Raw genomic sequence first — 20,674 nt, forward strand, 5'->3', positions numbered from 1 at the left:
TTTCTTTCTTTCTTTCTTTCTTTCTTTCTTTCTTTCTTTCTTTCTTTTTCTTTCTTTTTTTTATTATACTTTAAGTTCTAGGGTACATGTGCACAACTTGCATGTTTGTTACATATGTATACTTGTGCCATGTTGGTGTGCTGCACCCATCAACTCATCAGCACCCATGAACTCGTCATTGACATCAGGTGTAACTCCCAATGCCATCCCTTCCCCCTCCTCCCTCCCCATAATAGGCCCAAGTGTGTGATGTTCACCTTCCCGAGTCCAAGTGATCTCATTGTTCAATTCCCACCTATGAGTGAGAACATGCGGTGTTTGGTTTTCTGTTCTTTCAGTAGTTTGCTGAGAATGATGTTTTCCAGCTGCATCCATGCCCTTACGAAGGACACAAACTCATCCTTTTTTATGTCTGCATACTATTCCATGGTGTATATGTGCCACATTTACTTAACCCAGGCTGTCACTGATGGACTTTTGGGTTGATTCCAAGTCTTTGCTATTGTGAATAGTGCCGCAGTAAACATATGTGTGCATATGTCTTTATAGCAGCATGCTTTATGATCCTTTGGGTATATACCCAGTAATGGGATGGCTGGGTCAAATGGTATTTCTAGTTCTAGATGCTTGAGGAACCGCCATACTGTTTTCCATAATGATTGAACTAGTTTACAATCCCACCAACAGTGTAAAAGTGTTCCTATTTCTCCACATCCTCTCCAGCACCTGTTATTTCCTGACTTTTTAATGATTGCCATTCTAACTGGTGTGAGATGGTATCTCATTGTGGTTTTGATTTGCATTTCTCTGATGGCTAGTGATGATGAACATTTTTTCATGTGTCTGTTGGCTGTACGGATGTCTTCTTTTGAGAAGTGTCTGTTCATATCATTTGCCCACTTTTTGATGGGGTTGTTTGTTTTTTTCTTGTAAATTTGTTTGAGTTCTTTGTAGATTGTGGAAATTAGCCCTTTGTCAGATGAGTAGATTGCAAAAATTTTCTCCCATTCTGTAGGTTGCCTGTTCACTCTGATGGTAGTTTCTTTTGCTGTGCAGAAGCTCTTTAGTTTAATGAGATCCCATTTGTCAATTTTGGCTTTTGTTGCCATTGCTTTTGGTGTTTTAGACATGAAGTCTTTGCCTATACCTATGTCCTGAATGGTATTACCTAGGTTTTCTTCTAGGGCTGTTATGGTATTAGGTCTAACATTTAAGTCTCTAATCCATCTTGAATTAATTTTTGTAAAAGGAGTAAGGAAAGGATCCAGTTTCAGCTTTCTACTTATGGCTAGCCAATTTTCCCAGCACCATTTATTAAATAGGGAATCCTTTCCCCATTTCTTGTTTTTGACAGGAAGTTAACAAGGATATCCAGGACCTTATAGATATCTACAGAACTCTTCACCCCAAATCAACAGAATATACATTCTTCTCAGCGCCACGTCACACTTATTCCAAAATTGACCACATAATTGGAAGTAAAGCACTCCTCAGCAAATGTACAAGAACAGAAATTATAACAAACTGTCTCTCAGACCACAGTGCAATCAAACTAGAACTCAGGACTAAGAAACTCAATCAAAACCGCTCAACTACATGGAAACTGAACAACCTGCTCTTGAATGACTACTGGGTACATAACGAAATGAAGGCAGAAATAAAGATGTTCTTTGAAACCAATGAGAACAAAGATACAACATACCAGAATCTCTGGGACACATTTAAAGCAGTGTGTAGAGGGAAATTTATAGCACTAAATGCCCACAAGAGAAAGCTGGAAAGATCTAAAATTGACACTCTAGCATCACAATTAAAAGAACTAGAGAAGCAAGAGCAAACACATTCAAAAGCTAGCAGAAGGCAAGAAATAACTAAGATCAGAGTAGAACTGAAGGAGATAGAGACACAAAAAAACCCTCCAAAAAATCAATGAATCCAGGAGTTGGTTTTTTGAAAGGATCAACAGAATTGATGGACCACTAGCAAGACTAATAAAGAAGAAAAGAGAGAAGAATCAAATAGATGCAATAAAAAATGATAAAGGGGATATCACCACTGACCCCATAGAAATGTAAACTACCATCAGAGAATACTATAAACACCTCTACGCAAATAAACTAGAAAATCTAGAAGAAATGGATAATTTCCTGGACACTTATCCTCTCCCAAAACTAAACCAGGAAGAAATTGAATCCCTGAATAGATCAATAGCAGGCTCTGAAATTAAGGCAATTATTAATAGCCTACCAACCAAAAAAGTCCAGGAACTGACAGATTCAAAGCTGAATTCTACCAGAGGTACAAGGAGGCGATGGTACCATTCCTTCTGAAACTATTCCAATCAATAGAAAAAGAGGGAATCCTCCCTAACTCATTTTATGAGGCCAACATCATCCTGATACCAAAGCCTGGCAGAGACACAACAAAAAAAGAGAATTTTAGACCAATATCTCTGATGAACATCTATGTAAAAATCCTCAATAAAATACTGGCAAACTGAATCCAGCAGCACATTAAAAAGCTTATCCACCATGATCAAGTGGGCTTCATCCCTGGGATGCAAGGCTGGTTCAACATATGCAAATCAACAAATGTAATCCAGCATATAAACAGAACCAAAGACAAAAACCACATGATTATCTCAACAGATGCAGAAAAGGCCTTTGACAAAATTCAACAGCCCTTCATGCTAAAAACTCTCAATAAATTCGGTACTGATGGAATGTATCTCAAAATAATAAGAGCTGTTTATGACAAACCCACAGCCAATATCATACTGAATGGGCAGAACCTGGAAGCATTCCCTTTGAAAACTGGCACAAGACAGGGATGCCCTCTCTCACCACTCCTATTCAATATAGTGTTGGAAGTTCTGGCCAGGGCAATCAGGCAAGAGAAAGAAATCAAGGATATTCAGTTAGGAAAGGAAGAAGTCAAATTGTCCCTGTTTGCAGATGACATGATTGTATATTTAGAAAATCCCATCATCTCAACCCAAAATCTCCTTAAGTTTATAAGCAACTTCAGCAATGTCTCAGGATACAAAATTAATGTGCAAAAATCACAAGCATTCTTATACACCAGTAACAGACAAACAGAGAGCCAAATCATAAATGAACTTCCATTCACAATTACATCAAAGAGAATAAAATACCTAGGAATCCAACTTACAAGGGATGTAAAGGACCTCTTCAAGGAGAACTACAAACTACTGCTCCATGAAATAAAAGAAGACACTAACAAATGGAAGAACATACCATGCTCATGGATAGGAAGAATCAATATCGTGAAAATGGCCATACTGCCCAAGGTAATTTATAGATTCAATGCCATCCCTATCAAGCTAACAATGACTTTCTTCACAGAATTAGAAATAAAACTACTTTAAAGTTCATATGGAACCAAAAAAGAGCCCGCATTGCCAAGACAATCCTAAGTCAAAAGAATAAAGCTGGAGGCATCACGCTACCTGACATCAAACTATACTACAAGGCTACAGTAACCAAAACAGCATGGTACTGGTACCAAAACAGAAACACAGACCAATGGAACAGAACAGAGTCCTCAGAAATAATACCACACATCTACAGCCATCTGATCTTTGACAAACCTGCAGTGCTTTTAACTTGAGTGTTTCACTCCCCAAAATCTGTTCCCTATTGCTTGTACATTGATATTCTTTCTTTTGATATAATCCTTAGAAAAGTAGCATTTCAGCAGACCATGTATACAAACACTATTTTCTTTTTATCCCTAGGCAATATAAGGAATAAAATAGAATTAAGGTTTTATAGAATCTTAGAAACACTCTTTCATATTTAGGCTTCAGAACTTATTATACAATATTTTATTTAAAAACACTTGAGATATATTACATAATAGGTTTAAGAAGAACATAAACAATAGGATTTCCAGTACAATGTCCCACAAAGCACTGTCTGACAGAATGAATTTTTGAGCTAAAGGAAAAGTGTTCTAGGTTAAATGTTTTTGAATGAAAAAAAAAAGGATCAAATGAAATTGAAATTGAAATACATTTTTTTCCTTATGGACTTCCCAAACCATCTAAATGTATTAAAGTGATTTGGACTCTCAAGAAGGGAAATATAGTAGTTTCCAAAGACATTTGACCAGAGGCAATTTTCCCATAAACATCAACATCCTTAGGTGTTACTAAACATACTTTTGGAAATCATAAAATAATTTTTTTTCAGTAAATCAATTCAGGAGTTCTAAATTTCTTAAAATCTAGGCAGTAGCTTATATGACCATCACTTTAACACAAATACTATATTGATTTTGTTTTATTTAATTACATAAATATAATACAATACATACTTTTATTTATGTAAAAAATTCAACTGGTATAACAAGATGTAACAACAGAAAAATTTCCCTTTCTCTTCATCTTTTACCTGTACATTCTTACTTTTTGATAGTAAATGTTAACAATTATTTAGCTCTTTGTTTTACTTGTCACTTCCATATTTCTAAAATATATTCTATATACTTATCCTGCTCTTCTTTTTTCCAGAAAATTTGATTGTTTATATTAATCTCTCTCTATCATTCTACACTTTCACTCTCTCTTATACACACATTTTGGCCTAGTTATCTCACCAAACAGAAACATTTCCAGACACTTGAGTGGAAGTTCAAAGAAATTAATAATTAAACCTTGCATCTCCACCTATATTACTTATTTGACACTCATCTATGTAGTCGAATATGTAAAGAGTTTTGTAAGCAAACATTGAGTTTGCTTAAGTAGTTGTTTTAGTGTTCATATACCTGAAAATACCATAATCACTTGGACTTCTAAGGTTAGCTGTGAGGATATGATACAGGTAAGAACATTGGAAATGACTGCTGGAGATGTTTTAAAACCCAAGTATTAGAAGATCTGGCCACTCCTGACTTTATACTTTTGTATCTTTGGCAAAGCATTTAACATCTTCAATTCTAGACATAATCATACAAGCTGAGGATTCTGTCCATGTATGCATACATATCTACATACTAAGATAGATAGGTAGTTTTTCTAAAGTTACTAACTGTTGCAAAATTCAATGATTTTCTAAAGCTAATTAGAGTCTCTGTGAGAGCTGCGGGTCTAAGTTGTTTCATAACTTCAATTTGGTGTTCTAATAAGCTATTCTACTTTCAGAATTTAATAGGATTTCTCTTTTCCTTCTATATTGTTTTACATGTGTTGCATATATTCAGCTTTTAATAGTCAAATAATTATTCAAACAATAATATTTTTCCAGGTAGACTTTGCTAATGAAGGCCAGCATTCCATTAATGTTCCAACATTATTCTGTTTTAGTAACTATTGCATGTGCATAAGTATCAGGAAAACAAACAAACACAATGACCAGTTGGTCCCACACCACATCTGTCGGAGCAATGATCATTGAGAGAAGCACTGGGAACACAAGTGTTGTGTGTGAAGGTCTCCCTCTGCCCATTGCATTCTAGTGCATCATACAGAAGTTCAGTAAAAAAAAGGGTAATCAGATTTCAGAAAAGGATCTGTCCTAGGATTTCAGGCAGGATGCCAAGGCTGCGAGAGATGAGGAAAGCTGACTCAGCTTCCCTCCACTGTGATCTAGAGTTGGAAAACTAGCAGTACATTGTGAAAAAACCTTGACTTATAGTTTCTCACATGCATAGCTCAGTGTTTGTGACTGGGTGTGGAAATAGCTCATAAGCCATACTGACTTCTATAGAGTTTTCAGAACAACTTCTTTGTGTATAGTCCAAGATTCATAGCGCACTCTCAATACACACACACTATACACACACACACACACACACACAAAATATATGTATAGGTATGTATATATATGTACATACATATGTATATGTGTGCATATATACACTATATATATATAAATATATATATATAAATATACACACACACACACACACATACACACACTATGAATGCAAGTATAGGTGTATGTGTGTTGAGGTGTGTGAGGTGTAACTGGAAAAAATGAACTTAAATTTTCTTCATCTTGACACACCCTGGAGAACAGATTGTCTTCCCTGAGGGCTTGATTGAAGTCTCTTTAAAGGTAATTCTTAACTTCCACTAGACATTGAAGTTACCTTATAATTGCTTCTAGGGGCCTAAAGGTTGTGACAACACTTACGTTCCTAATTTTACTTTCAGCACTTCGCTCTCATTCAATTCATGTGAGCCACACTGACTTATCTTCTATCAGTTGGACAATTCAGTTCTATTCACCTCCAAGGAGAAACTCCAAAGCCGGAAAAACCCTTTTCTGGGTTCTAATTTCTTCTATTTGTTATATCAACATAAAAGTGTTATTTGGAATAACATCTTGTTATGCTATCTTCAGAAGATGTCACTGCCAGTCTCTCTCACATCCTTTGGTGCTCTTTATTGCACTTACTATTATCTGAAATTATCTTAAATATTTACATATCTTCTTTCTCTACCCACAAAAATATTAATTGCACAAGGGAAAGGATGCTCATCTATTCATTATTTTGCCCCATGATCTAGAACAGTTTCTGAGACTTAGTGGGTACTCAATATATTATATTTTGAGTGAACAAATTAGACAGTGTTATAAAACATGGTGAAGGGCTGAGGCCTTCATACCAGGGCTCATTATTTGCCAGGAACATTATGTTATATGAGTCCCTGACAATAGCTGTCGGTGTTTGAACTTGCAGTGGAAGAGAGTAACCAGACACATAAAGAAGTGGGTGACTAGTGCAGAGCTTTGGGGTGACTGAACACTTTCCGTTCTTTCTCAAATCTATGCTGGGGAAAAGGCCACAGGGCAGATAAGGAACAGGGGCATGAGCTACATTAGGAGGCAGAAATAGCCTATTCCTTTATAGCCAAAGAAGTAAAAAACATTATAAATGATTCTTCATAAAGAAAACTATTATAAACCCTAGGAGATTTTTAGTTATTTTTTTCTCTCTTCAGTAAACAACACAAAAATATATTATCTCGTTATAAGGTTTTTCTTTTTCTTTTTTATTCTCTTTGTGATTTTCAAAATATACATATAAAAAACAAAAGACGTTTGAGCAAAAATATTCAAGAAGCTAATAAAGTTAAATTATTTTTATTTGCAGTTAAATGTAAGTAATTAATTGCTGAGCAAGAATGATAAATTTAAGTAGTGATTATTTTTTAATCATCCTTTGCCTTCTAATGTTCTTAAACACAGCCTAGCATGGCACATTTAACATTTTGTTAGCAAATTAGGAACACACAGTTTCTATATCTAAGGATATTTATTAATCCATTGTCAATTTACACTATATTATATTAGTACAAAATAAGAACACTAAAAGCCACAGTTCTATGCAATGGAAGTAGAAGAAATGCTAAATATTTAAACAGCTTACATACTGGTTAATTATCTTTTTGGTACCAAATTAAAAAGTCTTATCTTTTAGATAAAGTGTGCTCCACTTATTTTGATTTATTTACAGAATTCCAGAGAGTAGTTAATTGAGGGTTTTTTTTTTTTTTTTTCCTTTGGTTAGTCTATTATCTGAATATGCCTACTGATTTTTTCATCATGTTTTGTTGTATAATTTAGGACATTTAATTGTAAGTTGGTGAGGAAGAATTTACATATCTGAGTATGATCGTTTTCTTTTTTCCTATTAATATTTGGTTAAAATATTTATATTTCCTTATGATACAAAATAATTAAATAATCATTAGGGACTTTGATGTCTGTGGTATGATACAATATTATTTTCATCTATGGGACCTATTTTATTTGCCATTGTCATAAATCCTAATTCTACTCTAACCTAGATATGGTAGGAATAAGATTGTTTAAAATCCCTAACTGTTGTAGGGAAAGAGAGAAAATTTCAGTCTTTAGAATGAAAAAACTTTTCTTTAGATGCTCCTCTCTTTTCACTAGGTACCAGAATGTTCTTAAAACAGTGTCTCAGCAGCAAAATACACAGTATACTGAGAGTACTCAGATTAGAGAGAATCTTTCCACGAAGCAGATGAAACAAAGTGAGCAAAGAGAAAGGCAAGGATCTTGAAAATACATGGTTGAGCCTAAAATATAAACCTTAAGCATTACAGATAGAGAATAACAGTTCATTCAGTTGGCATAATAATAGCTCAGTTACAAGAGAGCAACCACCAAACAGAGGGTAAAATCACTACAGGAAAACAACAAGGACAACACTAAAAGTTAGGATGACAAGAAAACTACTTGGACAGAACCTGAAAGTTATAATTCCTCACAACAACACTTCAACACTTGGTTAAGTATTTTAAAAATGACATTTCTAAGTAATCTTTTTGCTCAAGAAGAGTCCTAGTGTGTGTACGTATGCAAAGTTATTTTTGGAGTAAATGAACAAGCACTTGAATAAACAGGTAAACTTAAAAAGAAAGGAAACATGCAAGTATTGAAAAGACAAATATTTGTTTTCATCTCAACTAATCAAGAGTGCAGTGCCTCAAAAGTGCCCATTCTGACAATAGGACACCCTTATAAATGTTATTTGAAATTTTTCTTCTATTATCTAAGATTTCATAATCTAGCATTTCTATCTACTTTATCAGAAAAAAAACACATATGAATTAAGTTATTCATTTTAATAATTTAGCTAACATAAATCCGATTATATTTACTTAGTAAGAATTGAAATTATTTTCCTCAGGAATAACAGGGGCCAATAAAACACTTATTACTCTTGAGTCAAGGTATCTGGGTTCATATCCTGGCTTTGCCAATTAACTCAATGTGTACTCTTTTGATAACAATAAATCATTCTGAGTCTTAAATTCATTGTCTCGAAAAGGGAAATGAATATATGAACTATCTAATATATATTTGCAAAGACTAAATATGATAATATTGGTAATGTAATCAAATATGATATATATCTGTCTATCAGGAGTTTAAATACTAATACATAACTATTTTGCTACTTTTACCCGTTCACAGCTAACATAGAATTGAGGAATAGTTTGCTTTTAAAGATTCAAATTTGTTGACATTTTCATTCATTTTGCTTTTTATATTTAATTTTTATGCTTAGATAGTGGGTGTGTCTTATAGATTTTGTTTAAGCAGCAAAAGATCTCTAATAAATAGAGATCACTGGATTTAATGGGCTTCTTTCTTTCTTCCTGATCTCTACATTTATAAGTGTTAAAATCATGCAGTTCTTCAAATGAGTAATGTGAGAGATTTATGGTTTATAGATCATGTTATAAATCTGTCTAAAATGTAGACATAAAAATTAAGCCTCTTTTTGACAAACACTGAGTTTCGGTAGATTAATTTAAAACAATACTTTGAATGAATTTCATGAAAATAAATCTTAATATAATGAACACAAAACAATAAAACTGTATCAACTAAAACAGAATTTTCCATTTTAGATGGACAAAACTTAATCATTCCCAAAAATTGCCATAGAATTGTTTCAAAAATTTAATCTAATTTTCTGAAATGGCAGTTTCTCATATTTGATTATTTTTCTTCCATAGAAGGTATTCCTTTGCATACCAAGTGTCCAATCACCTTAGGTCTATAATAACTAGGACATCATGTGACCCACTTCATATTAACTGACTGTAAATTATCTGTTCCCTTGTTTACTTTAAATCTCTACTTGAAATGCTGGTTAAGTATCTACTCTGATAATTAGGCTTTTAGGGAACAAATACTCATAGAGTCAATATCCTTAATTTTATATTGCTAATTATAAACTCAATAGTTGCAGTATAAGACACAGGATTAGGTACATTAAATTTTGGTCATATTCAAATCTCACTTGATAAATTCATTCATAATCAAACATTTTATTTTTTACTGAGGCACTAAACTATATTGACTCTTTACAAGAGTGCCAAAGTCACGTTGCCTGGGTTTCAATTCTCCACAATTTGGTGTCTTCATGCCTCAGGTTCCTCACCTGCAATATGGAAATAAGAACAGAACTGATAAAGTTGTTGTGATGATTTAATGTATTAATATTACAAAATACTTACAATACAATGGGTACATCAGCGGTTGGCAAGATGACCGAATAGGAACAGCTCCGGTCTGCAGCTCCCAGCGAGATCAACGCAGAAGGTGGGTGATTTGTGCATTTCCAACTGAGGTAGCAGGCTTATCTCACTGTGGCTGGTTAGATAGTGGGTGCAGCCCATGGAGGGCGAGCAGAAGCGGGGTGGGGCGTCGCCTCACCTGGGAAGTGCAAGGGGTTCGGAACTCCCTCTCTTAGCCAAGGGAAGCAATGAGGGACTGTGCCATGAGGAACAGTGCATTCTGGCCCAGATACTATGCTTTTCCCATTGTCTTTACAACCCACAGATCAGGAGATCCCCTCGGGTGCCTACACTACCAGGGCCCTGGGTTTCAAGCACATAACTGGGCAGCCATTTGGGCAGACAGCAAGCTAGCTGCAGGAGGTTTTTTTTTTTTTTTTTTTTTTTTTTTTCATACCCTAGTGGAGCCTGGAATGCCAGTGAGACAGAACCATTCACTCTCCTAGAAAGGGGGTTGAAGCCAGGGAGCCAAGTGGTCTAGCTCAGTGGATCCTGCCCGCAAGGAGCCCAACAAACTAAGATCCACTGGCTTGAAATTCTCGCTAGCAGCACAGCAGTCTGAAATTGACCCAGGATGCTCAAACTTGGTGAGCGGAGGGATGTCTACCATTATTGAAGCTTGAGTAGGCGATTTTCCCCTCACAGTGTAAACAAAGTAACCTGAAAGTTTGAACTGGGCAGAGCCTGTCGCAGCTCAGCAAAGCTGCTGTAACCAGACTGCCTCTCTAGATTCCTCCTTTCTGGGCAGGGCATCTCTGAAAGAAAGGCAGCAGCCCTAGTCAGGGTCTTATAGATAAAACTCCCATCTCCCCAGGACAGAGCACCTGTGGGAAGGGGCAGCTGTGGGCACAGCTTCAGCAGACTTAAATTTTCCTGCCTGCTGACTCTGAAGAGAGCAGCAGATCTTGCCACACAGTACTCGAGCTCTGCTAAGGGACAGACTGAGTCCTCAAGTGGGTCCCTGAACCCCGTGCCTCCTGACTGGGAGACTCCTCCCAGCAACGTTCAACAGACACCTCATACAGGAGAGCTCTGGCTGGCATCTGGCAGACAAAGCTTCTAGAGGAAGGAACAATCTCTGCTGTTCTGCAACCTCCACTGGTGATACCCTGACAAACAGGATCTGGAGTGGACTTCCAGAAAACTCCAGCAGACCTGCAGCAGAGTGGCCTGTTAGAAGGAAAACTAACAAACAGAAATGAATAGCGTCAACTTTAACAAAAAGGGCGTCCACACAAAAACTCCATCCAAAGATCACCAACATCAAAGACCAAAGGTAGATAAATCCACACAGAGGAGGAAAAATCAGCACAAAAAGGCTGAAAATTTCAAAAACCAGAATGCCTCTTCTCCTCTGAAGGATCACAACTCCTCGCCAGCAAGGGAGCAAAACTGGATGGAGAATGAGTTTGACAAATTGACAAAAGTAGGCTTCAGAAGGTGGGTAAGAAGAAACTCCTCCAAACTAAAGGAGCATGTTTCAACCCAATGCAAGGGAGCTAAGAACCTTGAAAAATGATTAAAGGAATTGCTAATAGGAATAACCAGTTAGAGATGAACATAAATGACCTGATGGAGCTGAAAAACACAGCAGGAGAACTTCGTGAAGCATGCACAAGTATCAATAGTTGAATTGATCAAGTGGAAAAAAAAGGATATCAGAGATTGAAGATCAACTAAATGAAACAAAGAGTGAAGACAAGATTAGAGAAAAAAGAAAGAAAAATGAAAAGGAACAAGCAGCCTCCAAGAAATATGGGACAAGTGAAAAGACCAAACTACGTTTGATTGGTGTACCTGAAGGTGACAGGGAGAATGGAACCAAGTTGGAAAACACTCTTCAGGATATTATCCAAGAGAATGTTCTGAATCTAGCAAGATAGACCAACATTCAAATTCAGGAAATAGAGAGAACACTACAAAGATACTCCTTGAGAAGAGCAACCCCAAGACACATAATCGTCAGATTCACAAAGGTTGAAATGAAGGAAAAAATGGTAAGAGCAGCCGGAGAGAAAGGTTGGGTTATCCACAAAGGGAAACCCATCATACTAACAGTGGATCTCTCTGCAGAAACACTATAAGCCAGAAGAGAGTGGGGGTCAATATTCAACGTTCTTAAAGAAAATGATTTTTAACCCAGAATTTCATATCCAGCCAAAGTAAGCTTCATAAACAGAGGAGAAATAAAATCCTTTACAGATAAGCAAATGCTGAGAGATTTTTGTCCCCACCAGGCCTGCCTTACAAAATATCCTAAAAGAAGAATTAAATATGGAAAGGAAAAATTGGTACCGGCCACTGCAAAAATGTACCAAATTGTAATGACCATCAACACTATGAAGAAACTCCATCAACTAATGGACAAAATAACCTGCTAGTGTCATAATGACAGGATCAAATTAATACATAACAATATTAACCTTAAATGTAAATGGGCTAAATGCCCCAATTAAACGACACAATCTGGCAAATTGGATAAAGAATCAAGACCGATCCATATGCTGTATTCAGGAGACCCATCTCACATGCAAAGACACACATAGACTCAAAATAAAGGGATGGAGGAATATTTACAAAACATATGGAAAGAGAAAAAAAAAAGCACAGATTGTAATCCTAGTCTCTGATAAAACAAACTTTAAACCAATGAAGATCAAAAATGACAAAGAAGGGTATTGCATAATGGTAAAGGGACCAACACAACGAGAAGAGCTAACTATTCTAAATATACATGCACCCAATCCAGGAGCACCCAGATTCATAAAGCAAGTTCTTAGAGACCTACAAAGAGACGTAGACTCCCACATAATAATGATGGGAGACTTTAACACCCCACTGTCAGTGTTAGATCAACAAGACAAAAAATTAACAAGAATATTCAGGACTTGAATTCAGTCTGGACCAAGTGGATCTAATAAACATCTGCAGAACTCCCCACCCCAAATCAACAGAATATTCATTCTTCTCAGCATCACATCACACTTCTTCTAAAATTGACTACATAATAGGAAGTAAAACAGTCCTCAGCTAATGCAAAAGAACGGAAATCATAACAGTTTCTCATACCACAGTGCAATCAAATTAAAACTCAGGATTAAGAAGCTCACTCAAAACTGCACAACTCCATGGAAACTGAACAACCTTCTCTTGAATGACTACTGGGTAAATAACAAAATTAAGTCAGAAATAAAATAAGTTTTTAGAAACCATTGACAACAAAGACACAACATACAAAATCTCTGGGATACAGCAACAGCAGTGTTTAGAAAAACACTGGGAAATTTGTAGCACTAAATTCCCACAGGAGAAAGCAGGAAAGATCAAAATGGACACCCTAACATCACAATTAAAAGAACTAGAGAAACAAGTGCAAACAAATTCAAAAGCTAGCAGAGCACAAGAAATAACTAAGATCAGAGCACAATAGAAGGAGGTAGAGACACGAAAAATCCTTAAAAAAAAATACATGAATCCACGAGCTGGTTTTTAGAAAAGATTAACAAAATAGATAGACTGCTATCCAGACTAATAAAGAAGAAAAGAGAGAAGAATCAAATAGACACAATAAAAAAATGATAAAGGGGATATCACCACTGATGCCACAGAAATACACTATCATCAGATAATACTATAAACTGCTCTATGCAAATGAACTAGAAAATCTAGAATAGAAATGGATAACTTCCTGGACATATACCTCCTCCCAATATTAAACCAGGAAGATATCGAATCCGTGAAGACCAAAAACAAGTTCTCAAATTGAGGCAGTAATTAATAGCTTATTAACCCAAAAAAAGTCCAGGACTAGATGAATTCACAGCTGAGTTCTATGAGAGGTACAAAGAAGAGCTGATACCATTCCTTCTGAAACTACTCCAAAAAATAGAAAAAGAGGCACTCAGAGATATACCTAATGTAAATGACGAGTTAATGGGTGCAGCACACCAACATGGCACATGTATACATATGTAACAAACCTGCACATTGTGCACACGTACTCTAGAACTTAAAGTATAATTTAAAAATAAATAAATAAATAAATAAATAAATAAATAAATAAATAAATAAATAAAAATGAGGCACTCCTACCTAACTCATTTTATGAGGCCAGTATCATCCTGATACCAAAACTTGTAAGACAGACACAACAAAAAAAGAAAATTTCAGGCCAATATCCCTGATGACCATCGATGCAAAAATCCTCAATAAAATACTAGCAAACCAAATCCAGCAGCACATCAAAAAGCTTATCCACCAAGATCAACTTGGCTTCATCCTTAGGATGCAAAGCTAGTCCAACATATGCAAATCAATAAATATATTCCATCACATAATCAGAACCAATGACAAAATCCACATGATTATCTCAATAGATACAGAAAAGGCCTTCAATAAAATTCAACACCCCTTCATGCTAAAAACCCTCAATAAACTAGGTATTGATGGAACATATCTAAAAATAATAAGAGCTACTTATGACAAACCCACAGCCAATATCATACAGAATGGGCAAAAACTGGAAGCATTCCCTTTGAAAACTGGCACAAGGCTGGGCGTGGTGGCTCATGCCTGTAACCCCAGCACTTTGGGAGGCCGAGGTGGGCAGATCATGAGGTCAGGAGATCAAGACTATCCTGGCTAACATGGTGAAACCCCATCTCTACTAAAAATACAAAAAAATTAGCCAGGCATGGTGGCGGGTGCCTGTAGTCCCAGCTACTCGGGAGGCTGAGGCAGGAGAATGTCATGAACCTGGGAGGTGGAGCTTGCACTGAGCGCCACTGCAGTCCAGGCTGGGTGAAAGAGCAAGACTTCATCTCAAAAAAAAAAGAAGGAAATCAGCATAAAACAAGGATCCCCTCTCTCACCACTCCTATTCAATATAGTATTGGAAGTTCTGTCGAGGGCAATCAGGCAAGAGAAAAAAAAATAAAGGGTATTGAAATAGAAAGAGAGGAAGTCAAATTGTCTCTATTTGAAGATGACATGATTGTACATTTAGAAAACCTAATCATCTCAGCCCAAAATCTCCTTAAGCTGATAAGCAACTACAGCAAAGTGTCTGGATACAAAATCAATGTGCAAAATTCACAAGCATTCCTATACACCAATAATAGACAAAGAACCAAATTATGAGGGAACTCCCATTCACAATTACTAAAAAGAGAATAAAATACCTAGGAATACAATTTACAAGAGATGTGAAGCACCTCTTTAGGGGGAACTACAAACCACTGCTCAAGAAAATAAGACAGGACACAAATAAATGGAAAAACATTTAATGTTCATGGAGAGGGAAAATCAATATTGTGACTATGGCCATACTGCCCAAAGTAATTTACAGATTTAATGCTCTTCCCATCAAGCTACCATTGACTTTCTTCACAGAATTAGAAAAATATACTTTAAATTTCATATGGAACCAAAAAGAGCCCATATAGCTAAGACAATCCTAAACAAAAAGAATAAAGCTGGAGCTATCACGCAACCTGACTTCAAACTATACTACAAGGTTACAGTTACCAAAACAGCCTGGTAAGGGTACTAGAAGAGACATATAGACCAATGAGGGTGCAGAAATAATGCCACATATCTACAACCATCTGATCTTTGACAAACCTGACAAAAATAAGCATTAGGGAAAGATTCCCTACTTAATAAATGGTGTTTGGAAAACTGGCTAGCCATATGCAGAAAAATGAAACTGGACCGCTTTCTTACAACTTTACAAAAATTAACTAAAGATGGATTAAAGACTTAACACCTAAAACCATAAAAACCCTAGAAGAAAACCTAGGCAGTACCATTCAGGACGTAGGCACGGGCAAAGGCTTCATGACTAAAATACTAAAAGCAATGGCAACAAAAGCCAAAAGTGATAAATAGGATCTAATTAAACTAAAGAGCTTCTGAATAGTGAAATAAACTATCATCAGAGTGAATAGGCAGCCTACAGAATGGGAGAAAATTCTTGCAATCTATCCATCTGACAAAGGGCTAATATCCAGGATCTACAAGGAATTTAAACAAATTTACAAGAAAAAAAAACAAACAACCCCATCAAAAAGTGGGTGAAAGATATAAACAGACCCTTCTCAAAAGAAGACATGTGTGTGGTCAACAAACATGAAAAAAAGCTCATCATGACTGGTCATTAGAGAAATTCAAATCAAAACCCCAATGAGATACCATCTCATGCCAGTTAGAATGGTGATCATTAAAAAGTCAGGAAACAACAGATGCTGGAGAGGATGTGGAGAAATGGGAAGGCTTTTACATTGTTGGTGGGACTGTAAATTAGTTCAACTATTGTGAAAGACAATGTGGCAGTTGGTCAAGGATCTAGAACCAGAAATATCATTTGATCCAGCAATCCCATTACAAGGGCATATACCCAAATGATTATAAATTATTCTACTATAAATACACATGCACACGTATGTTTATTGCAGCACTATTCACAATAGCAAAGATATGGAACCAACCCAAATGCCCATCAGTGACAGACTGGATAAAGGGAATGTGTCACATATATACCATGGGATTCTATGCAGCCATATATAAGGATGAGTTCATATCCTTTGCAGGGACATGGATAAGCTGGAAATCATCATTCTCAGTAAACGAACACAGCAACAGAAAAACAAACATCACATGGTTTCAACCATTAGTGGGAGTTGAACAATAAGAGCACATGGACACAGGGAGGCAAACATAACACACCTGGGCCTGTCAGGGGGTGGGGAGCTAGGGGAGGGATAGCATTAGGAGAAACACCTAATGTAGTTGACCGGCTGATGGGTGCAGCAAACTACCATGGCACATATATACCTATGTAACGAATCTGCACATTCTGCACATACATCCCAGAATTTAAAGTGTAATAAAAATAAATAATCATACAATAGGTACATCATTAGCAATTAATAAAAACTATTTTTATTATTAGATACTCCATGAAGTACTAGCAATTCAAAGATAATATTACATAATAATAATGATGAAAATGACAAAATATCACCATGATGGTGGTAATTACACCTGTATAATGAACATTTTGCTAATTAATTAATCTAGATAAAATTAAGAAATATAAACCTATGAGATAAATATTATCAATTGCTTCATTTTAGGTACAAGGAATTTGAAATCTGAAGATATTAGGTGACTTGCTCTAAGTTATCTGATTAATACATACTGAGGTCAAAAGAGGAATCCAATCAGTGTAACTCTAGAGGGTATTCCCTTAACCACCTTCTCTACTGCCATCCCCCATCATCTGTTCCTTCAATTAGTTCACAGTCTAGATTAGAGAATGGGAAGCTAAAGACGAGATTACATGAGAAAACTGTAAGACATGCAAATTTATGCTCAAAGCAATAGTCTTCAAAGGAAGATTAACAGTGAGCTGGGTCTTTCAGAATGCATAAGCTGTCCCTAAATGGATCAGAGAGATATTTATGTGCCAGGAATGGGAGGCAAGTATATTGGATGCCAGAGTAAAGGTCACAAATGATGTGAACTAAGAGCATAATAATATAGTACCAGAGGTAGCCAGGAAAACTATTTGGGGTCATGGCACAAAAGACTTCTTTACCCATGTAAAAATATTTTTATATATTACAATAAATTGGTAAAATTGAATAATTCTAGCATAAGAAATTGGAAATAACTCAAGTATTTTTTCCTTTTGCTTTGTTTAATAAGTGAGAACATTTTCTATTATTACTTAGCTGGCAACATAGAATGAGATACGACACTCTAAGACTGAGATAAAAGTAATAAGACTAAGGCAACTGTTCGAAAACATAACTAAAATACTTGCAGTGGAGATAAGACAAAAACAATAGACTACTGAGAAATTTGAGTTCTAAAATACACAAAACTTCTTATAGCAATCCTCTGTGTGGGATGAAAGATTGAGAGAAGTCTTTGTTTACTCTGAGGTTCCGAGTGCTCTGCTCTGTTCTATAGTGTTCCTTGTTTGGATGTTATTGTTATTGATCATGATGAATATAGAATAAGTGTCTTTTGATTTTGAGCATTTTGATCCTTAATTTTCTAGAGAATGGAAGGATGGAGTCATCTAGCACATAACAGACAACACATTTTGAAGCCTAGGAAAAATACATTTTTTTTTTTTTTATTATACTTTAAGTTCTAGGGTACATGTGCATAACGTGCAGGTTACATATGTATACATGTGCCATGTTGGTGTGCTGCACCCATCAACTCGTCAGCACCCATCAATTCATCATTTATATCAGGTATAACTCCCCAATGCAATCCCTCCCCCCTCCCCCCTCCCCATGATAGGCCCCAATGTGTGATGTTCCCCTTCCCGAGTCCAAGTGAGCTCATTGTTCAGTTCCCACCTATGAGTGAGAACATGCGGTGTTTGGTTTTCTCTTCTTGTGATAGTTTGCTAAGAATGATGGTTTCCAGCTGCATCCATGTCCCTACAAAGGACGCAAACTCATCATTTTATGGCTGCATAGTATTCCATGGTGTATATGTGCCACATTTTCTTAATCCAGTCTGTCACTGATGGACATTTGGGTTGATTCCAAGTCTTTGCTATTGTGAATAGTGCCGCAATAAACATACGTGTGCATGTGTCTTTGTAGTAGCATAATTTATAATCCTTTGGGTATATACCCAGTAGTGGGATGGCTGGGTCATATGGTACATCTAGTTCTAGATCCTTGAGGAATTGCCATACTGTTTTCCATAATGGTTGAACTAGTTTACAATCCCACCAACAGTGTAAAAGTGTTCCTGTTTCTCCACATCCTCTCCAACACCTGTTGTTTCCTGATTTTTTAATGATTGCCATTCTAACTGGTGTGAGATGGTATCTCATTGTGGTTTTGATTTGCATTTCTCTGATGGCGAGTGATGATGAGCATTTTTTCATGTGTCTGTTGGCTGTATGAATGTCTTCTTTTGAGAAATGTCTGTTCATATCCTTTCCCCACTTTTTGATGGGGTTGTTTGTTTTTTTCTTGTATATTTGTTTGAGTTCTTTGTAGATTCTGGAAATTAGCCCTTTGTCAGATGAGTAGATTGCAAAAATTTTCTCCCATTCTGTAGGTTGCCTGTTCACTCTGATGGTAGTTTCTTTTGATGTGCAGAAGCTCTTTAGTTTAATTAGATCCCATTTGTCAATTTTGGCTTTTGCTGCCATTGCTTTTGGTGTTTTAGACATGAAGTCCTTGCCCATGCCTATGTCCTGAATGGTACTACCTAGATTTTCTTCTAGGGTTTTTATGGTATTAGGTCTAACATTTAAGTCTCTAATCCATCTTGAATTAATCTTCGTATAAGGAGTAAGGAAAGGATCCAGTTTCAGCTTTCTACTTATGGCTAGCCAATTTTCCCAGCACCATTTATTAAATAGGGAATCCTTTCCCCATTTCTATACATTTTTTAAAGAAAAGTGGAGATACTGGAATAAACTACGTGTTATATAAGCAGGTGGAGTAACTAATAATTAGCGTTACTAAAACACATTGTCATTTTCTATTAGTGCAAACTACTAAACTATCTCTACTCCATAACTTTATATTTCTACTTTAACAGATTATTTTAATTGAGTAACATGAAAATGTTGAACCTCATCTGAGCCTGATGTCTCTAGAAAGCAGTGATGGTTGAGAAATTCGCTCATCTTTTTGTGTTTCAAAAACCAGTTCATGGCAAATGACCACACTGCCCTTATATATTAGGTGAATTAATTAACCACACCTCCACCCTTGAAATAAGACTTGTTCATTATTCCTCAGAACTCTCATAAGACTTGCTGAAGATTCCCTTATCTGCTTTTCTACACTGCAGTTCTCCCTCCTTTTCTTGGAAATGATACTCAAAAACGAGAATTCTACCTATTGTAGTAGATGAATAAAACTATCCCCTTAACTGATGCATTTTATCCTCTACAGAGACAGCAATCAATCAACAGTGATTAATTTCCATGGACAGAGATAGATTTAGATCTGAATTAATCTCAATGTAGCCAATTTTTAGCTACATAACTCACAAAAGTTACTGTCTTCTTTATTTCTCAATGTGTTTACATGTTTAATGGATCTTTTATGAGCCTTGTGTTTCAATGTGTTATTTATTTTGAGATTTTTAACCAAATTATCTATATGAGACAGCATGTCTTAATACTTCCAACTGAGGAGCCTACTATGTACAAATTCCAAGACAGTCTCTATGGACAATAAAATGGAGAAAAATATTACATCTCCATTTTCTGAATTGTCAAAGTTCAGAATCTGGTATTAAGTATTTGTTTCTTCCCTTTGTTTACTGTCGATTTTCAATAAGTTGTATCTAGTTCTTCCTTTTTTTCTTTCTTTTTTTTTTTTTTTTTTTTTTCTGATCAAATGCAACAACCCTAGCACACATCTCATAATTTCTGGTTGACCAAAACAGCCTTCTTACAGCTGTTCTCACTGGAAAACCCCTGCTCATTCTTAACTATCTTCACATTATGTGTATTATTAAAATAGTAATACAAACCTATAATTCATAACCTACAAGTTTCTATGCCCATTATCATTTAAGAAAAAG

Source organism: Piliocolobus tephrosceles, chromosome 3, assembly GCF_002776525.5.
Source record: "Piliocolobus tephrosceles isolate RC106 chromosome 3, ASM277652v3, whole genome shotgun sequence".
Classification (NCBI taxonomy): domain Eukaryota; kingdom Metazoa; phylum Chordata; class Mammalia; order Primates; family Cercopithecidae; genus Piliocolobus; species Piliocolobus tephrosceles.